This window comes from Mixophyes fleayi, chromosome 4 (genome assembly GCF_038048845.1).
Source record: "Mixophyes fleayi isolate aMixFle1 chromosome 4, aMixFle1.hap1, whole genome shotgun sequence".
Taxonomy (NCBI): domain Eukaryota; kingdom Metazoa; phylum Chordata; class Amphibia; order Anura; family Limnodynastidae; genus Mixophyes; species Mixophyes fleayi.
In genome coordinates, this window is record NC_134405.1 from 69,672,872 (window position 1) to 69,681,379 (window position 8,508).

Here is an 8,508-nt window from a genome sequence, read left to right on the forward strand (position 1 = left end):
CTCAGATGCCCCCAGGTCTTAAGCTCAGAGTAGTACAAGTTTATAATCTTACCATAGCGCAAGCGAGGGCCAGGTGGCAGGAACTGCAAAGTCCAAAATGGGTCCAGGTCAAAGGGTACAGCAGGCAGCGGTAGTGAGGTTCAGGCAGAGGTCAGGGCTGGCGGCAAACAACGTATCCAGATAACAGGCAGAGGTCAGGGTCACAAGCAATCCAGCAAAGTCCAGTAAGCGAGCCAAGCGTCATACACAGCAGATTCAATCCAAATAGCAAGAGCAGAGGAGCAGAGAGAGGAGCAGGTCAGTACACTGAAGCAGGAACTATAACCGGCAGGGAGGACTAATCACAATAGAGGGGCATGGCAAATAATAATCATTCCCCAGCTGGGAATGAATAGGAAGTGCAGAGCACACGTGCCCAGCTGGCCGGGTCATGGAGGTGATAGTGGAGCATCCCAACCATCATCATGGTGACGGCCGGGGCGAAAACCGGAAGTGATGCCCCGGTCATCTTGACGACGGCCGGCACGTGTCTGTGGGGCGGAGCGAGTCACAGTGGTGCCTGAGCCGCCGAGGCTCGTAACAGTTATGTTCCTATTTTCTACAACAGGGCTGTCCAAATGATGGTCCCCGCATTTAAAATATAATTTGTGTGGTTGATTAACATCAGGTACACGACAGTCACCCCAATCAGCCAAGAACCATTGTACTCAACATTTGTCAGTAATTAAATGGATGAATCATCAAACCTAATATTGCAGCCAACAAGATGCAGTAGAAAAACAGCTTACCAGATTAAGAGGACTGCAGTAGAAAAAAAACCTAATAAAATAGAACATTTTAGAATGTTTTGTGTTGCATTGCATTTAGTAAATGTTTAAACTGGGAAACCTGTACCACTATATATTATTCAAAAAAACAACCTCAAATTGATTCTAAAAAGATAATTATGTAAAGAAAATCAGATAGGACCTGTGATAATAAATAGCTGATGGTTATAGTTCCAAGATTTGGGATTTGTGCCCTAATTATTTCACTTTCACATCCTGCCTCCAGTTGCAGCAGCATCTCCCCGGTAGATGCTGCTTGTCTTCTGCAGAGTCTGCCTGCTATGGGTTAAGCTTTCATCACTACATCAGGATCCTAATCACCTGTGGCTGGTCTTTCAGAGACTGCCTTTCCAGAGAGCCCTTCTACTTCGGCTCTAACTGAGTAGACTCCTCAAGCTGGACTTATCTCCCCTTTACCCACACGAGGAGGCATGGGAGAAAGTTCTTGGGCTGGTTCTGGATGGCGAGGGGTGGTCGTCAATTTGAAAGCGAGTAGCTAGGGTATCCATCAACGAGATTGTCAGGGAAACAGCTTATAACGTATACTCGAGATGGAACATGGTCCCAACCAAGCTGCACCGCATTTTCCCAACCACATCAGACAGATGCTGGCGAGGCTGTGGCAGACAGGGTACTCATTTGCACATTTGGTGGGACTGCCCCATTATCCAATCACTATGGGATATTGCACTGACCCTTCTTCATCAACTCACAGCTATTCATTTTCCCAGGGACCCCGCAATATTTTTACTCAACAAACCTGTTCCCTCCATAAGCAAATCAATGGACCATCTGGCACTTCAAATTAGTGAAGCTTGTAAATTATTAAAAGCTCGAGCTTGAAAGAAAACTCTTCCCCCTACCAGACCCGAACTGATAAACAGATTATGGCACATTTTATCCATGCAATATGTCGTGAACATAGACAACTTACATTTATTTATAAGGGTTAACCCATGACATAATTGTGGGGAATAAGGCCTAAATGTTTTGGGCCCAGCGGATATTAAAACTAAAATGCAGCTTATACAGCAGTTCCAGGAGAAGGAAGCTGCAGAGCACCAGGTTACGGAGTGCCAGGCAGAGCGCCGGGCAGAAAGAGAAGCTGCCGAGCGAGAGGCAGAGAGGAGATATCAGCTGGAGCTTGCCAAGCTCCAACGCCAGGCAGATGCCAGAGAGGCTGGTATCAGCAGACCCCGTCCAGAGAATTTCCCTGTATTGGAAAAAGATGGGGTTTTGGCTGCTTTTTTGCGAGGATTTGAAAAGACATGCCAAGAATATGGACTGTACAAAGATCAGTGGGAGCAGTATTAAACCCCTGGTTTGAGAGGGAAAGCATAAGAGATCTTCCACCTGAGATGGACGGAGATTATGAGGCTATCAAAAGTGCCCTGTTGCAACGTTTTAATATCACGCCGGAGGCACACAGACAAAAGTTCCAGGATTTAAAACGCAATGCCTCTGACACTTATTCAGGACTTGTGGCCCAACTGTCTGCTTCTTTCAAACAGTGGATTGGAGGGTTAAATATCACCACCTTTGATGCTCTGAAAGATTTGATAATCCAGGAGCAGTTTCACACTTTGTGCCCAGCTGATGTGAAGGAATGGATAGTGGATCAGGATCCTGAATCGTCTGCGATAGCAGCTAGACTGTCTGACAATTATACTGTTACCCAGGCACCTGCAGCTAAAAGAGGGAATTTTGTGCTAGGGCAGTCTGCCTGGAAAGGGGGACGGCCAAAAGGATCAAAGTCACCCCCCTCAACACCATCACCCACTGTTTCTTCATCTTTTCGGAGGGTTGGGGCAAAGCCTGTTTTGGGAGACACCCGCCGATGTTTTGTGTGCAACCAGGTGGTGCACATCAGTTACTCCTGTCCAGAAAAGAAGAACACTTCACCTTCCTCTGGTGGGGTACCTTCCCTGCAATCTTCTCCAGTTGTCCTGTGTGTTGCTGGACCACAAGGGGGCCAAAAGGACAACCTGCAAACAGTCACTGTGGGTGACAAGGTAACTGTGTGGTTAAGAGACACTGGTGCGGATGTTACGCTACTGCGTTCAGAACTGGTAGGGCTAGAGGACTACATTCCAGGAAAGTGTATTTCTGTGCAAGGGGTGGGTGGAATTCACTTTACTGTGCTTGTGGCCAAGGTTTACCTTGATTGGGGTACTGGAAGAGGTCTCAGAGATGTATAAGATAATATGCCTGCAAATGTGTTACTGGGGACAGATTTAGGAAGGATGCTGTCTCATTATGTCTCTAATGATGATGTTAATGCCACAACTGTTACTGTGTCAGAATCTGCCAAGAGTAACCACATTTTTTCCCAGATACCAGGATGTGACAGGGAAAGGGAATGTCGTATTGTACCTGATGCGTATAATGATGATAATGCCAAAAGTAGTATTGCTTTAGAATCTACACATGTTCTTCCACTTACATTTGTCCTGTGGCAGGGACAGGGGACACTGTTACTGCAAATATCGGCATTGATACAGGTGTAGATATGATGCTTGCTAGAAATGGGACAGATGACAATGTGATTAATTCTGTTGTGTTAGAGAAAGGCAATGTTTCTTCCCAGTTAATATGCTTAGAAGATAGAGCACAAGGTAAATTGGAGGGAGGGCAGAGTGAAACTGTGTGTTCTGTACCTGAACCAGCTGTAACCAGGGGTGTTGAGAATGTGGCGGAGACACATAGACTTGACCAACGGGAAATAGTGAGTGACAGCAGTCCTTACATTGCTGCTGGGACCTGTAGTTCGAATGTTCACCACTCAGATCTCCATCTGAGTTCGGAACATTCACCTGAATTTTCTGTAGAGACAGGGGGGTCAGTTGCTAGCCCACCCTCTCCTAGTCAGCCATCTAACCACTTAGAGGAGGTAGATGAGGGGCCCAAACTCCCGGTTACTTTACACCCCCAGATAGATGAGTCCAAGGGGGAGGTGAGTGTCCTGTCCAGTAGCCCCCACTGATAAGAATTACATAGTGTATCCCACTGACAGGGAATTTTGTAAATGGGAAGCAGTGCAGAGGGGAAGTAGGTATTCTGCTGGGCCAGAATTAAGGGATTTCCCCCTTACAGGAGTTTTTGTGGGAAGGAGGGGTTCTCTCAGGCAGCACCCACAAAGAGACGCAGTCAGTGAGAGGTATAGAGAGTGTAGCTACGAATGCAGAGGTTAGCTCACAGCTATTGAAGGACCAGAAGTCCCATCCGAATGATGTGTTTAACCCCTTCTTAACCCTTCTCACCACAGACCCTAGGGAGAACCCAGCAAACAGCTATCCCAGTGGAACCAGGGGGAATCTGTAGGAGTTGGCCTGGGCAATGACCTGTCAGTCAATCCCCATGCCATCTCTTAAAAATGGGAGGTGTTGTGAACATAGAGAACTTAGTTATTTACAAGAGTTAGCCTATCACATAATTGTGGGGAATAAGGCCTAAATCCTAACTGCAGTGTAAATATGTTATATATCAAACAAATCCATTGATAAGTTGAAGGCTCTGCACATTCCAGTCTGAGAAAATAGGAGTGTCAACTGTGGCAGCTTCAAAGAGCCCCTGCTGTGAGATATATCCTGGCCTGGGATGGAATTTTGACACCTAAATAGACTTTTAGGAACCACTCAGCATGGAGTCTGGCTCAAAGAGCCTATGTACTATATGTGATATAGACAAAAATAATTCAGTTTTAAAATATGCCAGTTAAAATCAATAAAAGTAGTGATCAACCACATATTCCTAAATAGCATGATGAAGGAAAGCTCATATGTCAAATTAAGAATTCTGCCCCACAGAGAAGTTAAGGAAATGACTGTAAGTTCTACAAATACACTGTATTTAGGCGTGTCTGGTATCAAAAGAAGGACAAATTCATAGGGGATTTATTAATAAAATTGGGTCTGTGTGACGCTCCACAGAAAGTTAGGTCACATAGTAGAATTGGGTAGTAAATCAGTTAACCCTTTGAATGCCGGTGTGTGATTTGTTGATACAGTTGATTAACAAGCTTAGTGTGTGTTTTGCTTGTGTATGCTATGTCAATTTATTACATTTATTGTATTGTTTTTTTATATCTGAATGCCCTATACTTTTGTATATTAAATCAATAATTTAATATGTGGCGTCCTTGATACCCTGACGAATCCATTAGCCTGTTAAGAAGATTATAGCTCGACCAACGATAGCTTTGAATTCCGGTGTGTAATTTGTTAATATATTTGATAAACAAGGTTAGTGTGTGCTTGCATTTACATTTGTGTAACAGTCTGGAGGTGTAAAGAGTTAACCCTTTGTTTGCTGTTGGGGGCCTTGTTAGCCTGTGATAGCTAGAAGCCTTGTTTGCCAGTGTGGGACAGTATATTGGGGTCCTATTGCCCGTATTCAATAGGTGGTGGCAAACCTGAAGTGTATAGGGGTGTGAGAGTGCTGAGTGGGAGCGATTCAGTAGGTCTATAACCTGTGTGATAGGTAGAGAGAGAATGCGGGCTGGAATCGTGTGTGACCTCATACAGCAAACACCTCAAAGTCACGGCAGCTGGGAGCGTGTTCGTGACAGAATATATCACAGCTCTCCTTAAGGACTCACTCCCCAAATTCCACAAGACATGGACGCCATGGTACAGACTACATGGCTCCTCTGTCCCGGGTAACTGGTAACTGAGAACTCTTGTCCCTGTCCCTGTCCCCCCTTCAACATTTCTCCCTTTCCCTTTCTTTCTTCCAAAAATTTTTCCTAACCTTTTCTCCCTTACAATATTATTGAAAAATCCACTTTGATATGTATAACTCATTTTGTTATATTGTGGAACTAATGTTTCTGTAACACTGTTTTACTTTTTTCTTTTTACTGAATATGTTCTACAACATTGTTTTTTGTACAAAGTGTGAAAATTAAGAGATTTAAAAAAAAGAGACTGCCTTTCCCTGAAACCTGTGCCAGTTCATCAATTGTGTTTGCTGCTGCTGGATCCTCTGTGTAACTCCGTGTGTTCTCATCCTGATTGACTTCCTGGTATTGACTCCTGCTTGTCCTTCTGTTTTGTACCTCATCTTATGACCCAGACGTTTTGACATCGCTCCAACTTTCTCCCTAGTATCATTGTGGACTTCTGACCCCTGGCTTGTTTGATTCTCTCGTGAGACCTCCAATGCCTCATGCCTCCTGGTTAACCTGTACAGCTACCTGTGCCTGCAGACTTTCACTATCGTCTGCTATCCAGTTTTGAAGCCTCCCAGCTGACCTGGACTTCTGTGCTACCTGTGCCTGCAGACTATCATTATTACCTGGTAAGCCAGTCTCTTTGTGCCTGCACTTCACCTGTAATATTTGCAATCCACAGTATAACTTAGAAAACCTCCCTCCAACCAGCCCTGACAATAAATTAATAGTATACACATTTAATAAGTAGACCTACTACCCTGCAATCAACCGCAGATTTTTTTTTATAGCATTTACGTTTAATATTACCATTTCCCCTAACCATCCCCAGCATTAAATACTTCATATTCACATTTAGTAAATAACTCTCTTCCCCAAACTCAGTCCCACATTAAATTAATAGTCCCATATCTCACCAGCTTTAAATTAAAGGTCCCGCCACCCCATCTTAATTTAATAGGCCCCACTATTTAATGAAATAGCCCACAAATAAATTAAATTGCCCCACCATCACCCCACAAATAAAATAGCACACATTAAATAATTAGCTCCCACCTAAACGCCACCATTAAATTAATCGTCTACCTTCTACCGATGTGTTATTAAGACAGACCCCTCTCCCTTCCCTCATATCACACATTATAGCAACATACCCCACTTTCCTTCACAAATTATAGTAGCCCCTCCCTGTTCTTCACACTCCCTATAGTTTAGTATAGGCAGCCCCCACCTTCCTATGGTTTAGTATAGGTAGCCCCCCACCTTTCTATAGTTTAGTATAGGTAGCCCCCACCTTCCTATAGTTTAATATAGGCAGCCCCCCACCTTCCTATAGTTTTGTATAGGCAGCCCCCCTTCCTATAGTATAGTATAGGCAGCCACCCTTAGAATAGTTTAGGCAGCCTCTCTTTAGTGAAGAATAAATATATCAACCCCTAGGCGCAGAATATAAATGAATATAGACACCAATAGATATTGGAGAATATATAATGCTTATACACAGTGTATGATACTTAAAAAGCAAGTAGCTCAACATCAAAAAACCTTGTCAGATATAAATGCTGGAGGTATTGGTATATAGTAAATACAGACGTATACAAAGCTTCAGAGAAAGCAATATTTATTGCTCATAAACAAATCAGGCAATTTCTAAAGGCAAATCCCTTTCCTTTCTAATTTCTAAAGGCAAATCCCTTGCCTCCCTTTAGTATAGTATAGGTAGCCTCCCCTTAGTATAGTATAGGCAGCACCCACATAGTATAATAAAGGCAGTCCCCCCCTTAGTATAGTATAGTATTGGTAGGCCCCCCTTAGTATAGTATAGGTAGCCCCCCATAATATAATATAGGCAGCCTCCCCTTAGTATAGTATAGGCAGCCCCCCCCTTAGTATAGTATAGGCAGCCCCCACATAGTATAGTAAAGTATAGGCAGCCCCCCCTAGTATAGTATAGGCAGCCCCCCCCTTAGTATAGTATAGGCAGTCCCCCCTTAGTATAGTATAGGCAGTCCCCCTTAGTATAGTATAGGCAGTCCCCCCTTAGTATAGTATAGGTAGCCCCCCCTTAGTATAGTATAGGAAGTCCCCCCTTAGTATAGTATAGGTAGCCCCCCCTTAGTATAGTATAGGAAGTCCCCCCTTAGTATAGTATAGGTAACCCCCCTTAGTATAGTATAGTATAGGCAGCCCCCCTTAGTATAGTAAAGGCAGTTCCCCCTTAGTATAGTATAGGTTGCCCCCCCTAAGTATAGTATAGGTAGCCCCCCATAATATAGTATAGACAGCCTCCCCTTAGTATAGTATAGGCAGCCCCCCCTTAGTATAGTATAGTATAGACAGCCCCCTCTTAGTATAGTATAGGCAGTCCCCACTTAGTATAGTATAGGTTGCTTCCCCTTAGTATAGTATAGTATAGGTAGCCCCCCCATAATATAGTATAGACAGCCTCCCCTTAGTATAGTATAGGCAGCCCCCACATAGTATAGTATAGGCAGCCCCCACTTAGTATAGTATAGGCAGTCCCCCCTTAGTATAGTATAGGCAGCCCCTCCTTAGTATAGTATAGGCAGTCCCCCCTTAGTATAGTATAGGCAATCCCCCCTTAGTATAGTATAGGCAGTCCCCCCTTAGTATAGTATAGGCAGTCCCCACTTAGTATAGTATAGGTTGCTTCCCCTTAGTATAGTATAGTATAGGTAGCGCCCCATAATATAGTATAGACAGCCTCCCCTTAGTATAGTATAGGCAGCCCCCACATAGTATAGTATAGGCAGCCCCCACTTAGTATAGTATAGGCAGTCCCCCCTTAGTATAGTATAGGCAGCCCCTCCTTAGTATAGTATAGGCAGTCCCCCCTTAGTATAGTATAGGCAATCTCCCCTTAGTATAGTATAGGCAGTCCCCCCTTAGTATAGTATAGGCAGCCCCCACTTAGTATAGTATAGGCAGCCCCCCTTAATATAGTATAGGTAGCCTCCCCCTTAGTATAGTATAGTTACCCCCCCCTTAGTA